Source organism: Pteropus alecto, unplaced genomic scaffold (genome assembly GCF_000325575.1).
Source record: "Pteropus alecto unplaced genomic scaffold, ASM32557v1 scaffold44, whole genome shotgun sequence".
NCBI classification, from domain to species: Eukaryota; Metazoa; Chordata; class Mammalia; order Chiroptera; family Pteropodidae; genus Pteropus; species Pteropus alecto.
Window position 1 is genome coordinate 8,872,030 of NW_006436812.1, and position 1,491 is coordinate 8,873,520.

Genomic DNA, 1,491 nt, shown 5'->3' on the forward strand with positions numbered 1-1,491 from the left:
TGTGACACAGCTATGGGAAAGTCAGCAACGTCTTTTGCCACATAAATGACAAACAAGGAAAGCTTTCCCACAAGCTGTGCCCCTGAAAGTCCGCAGGTGAAGAAGGAGAGGAGAGCATTTAGAAAGAAAGCATAGTGTGAGCACAGGCATAAAGATGCCCGAGCATTTAGAAAGAAAGCATAGTGTGAGCACAGGCATAAAGATGCCCGAGGTGGTGGGGGGATGGGAGCACAAAGCAGGAGAGAGGGTGGAAGAAGAGCAGCCTCTTCCCTTTAAGAAAATTTCCAGAACATCCACATGATACTTTCACTTACATCTCATTGGTCAGAACTTAGTCCCATGGTCACACCTAATTACAAGAGAGCCTGAGAAACATTGTCTTCTGCCCATGTAGCCATATGACCAGATTTAAAAATGGAGGCTGTATTTTAAAGGCAGAAGATGAGGAAGGTGAGGAAGGATATATGGGGACAAACAGCTATCAGAACTAAATTTTAAAAAGCCAAACTGTGTGATGTAGGAACTCAAATAAAAAAGAGACCTGAAATCACAGTTGTCAAAAAAGGCTTCCTGCGGGAAGTGTCATTGGCTCTGGATGGGTAGACTGGGTAGGTGGAGAGAGAAGAGGTGAAGGATACCGCATGAGGAAAGGTATGGTGGTAAGTTCAAGGGAGATGGGAGGTGGGCTTGGCTTCTGGCATGACAACTGTGCAAGACAGAGGTCCAGTATGCCTATCTGGGGGCCGGCTGTGGTCCAGTGGGTGGTGCGAATCTGTATGAATGTTGAGGTTGGACAAGCAGTCAGTAGAGGCTGCCAGGAACCCTGCCCCTTAAGGAAGGGTCTAAAGGCTGCTTGGCAGTTGACCTGGAAGCAGAGGAGGCTGGAATCTCTCTAGACCATAACAGCCGATAACCCATAAAATACTTCCATGACCGTATTATACACAGGATAAAGTCCCAACTCCCTAACATGGCTTACAAGGCCCAGGGGAATCTGGACCCTGCTTCTCTCTCCTGCCTTTTCTGACACACAGCACTCTAGTCAGTCCGAGTGTCCTCCTGCTCCTTCCACAGACACAATCTCTCTTGCCTTGAGCCTTTGTATAGACTGTTCTTTCTTCCTTCCTCTCCATTCTCTTTACCTGGCTCCCTCCTGCTCATCCTTTAGATTTCAGTTTAGATGCCATTCCTGATCCTAAAGTGTGAGATAGGATTTCCTTCTACATGCTCTAAAGATACCCTGTACTTGTCCCATCATAACCTTTCAAGATGCCACCAGATTAGGAGGGCAAGCACTGTGCCTGTTTTGTTCTTGGTGCATACCCAGGACCCAGCATGGGGCCTGGCCCAGAGCAGGAATTGTTGAAAAAAACCGGCCTTCATCTGATAAGAGATGGAGAGCTGTTCTAGGGAGAGATGGAGTTCACAGAGAAGCATAATAAGAGCTAGTCATGAGAGGGTGAGCCCAGAGGCTGTGTACCAAGCATTCCT

General features: G+C 47.6%; 1 protein-coding gene across 2 annotated transcripts in view; it reads left to right on the forward strand.

Annotated features, from left to right (window-relative positions):
• Positions 1–1,491, forward strand: part of ITGAL (integrin subunit alpha L) — a 36,320-nt gene that overhangs the window by 20,509 nt on the left and 14,320 nt on the right. The gene's annotated exons all lie outside the window — the stretch shown is intronic.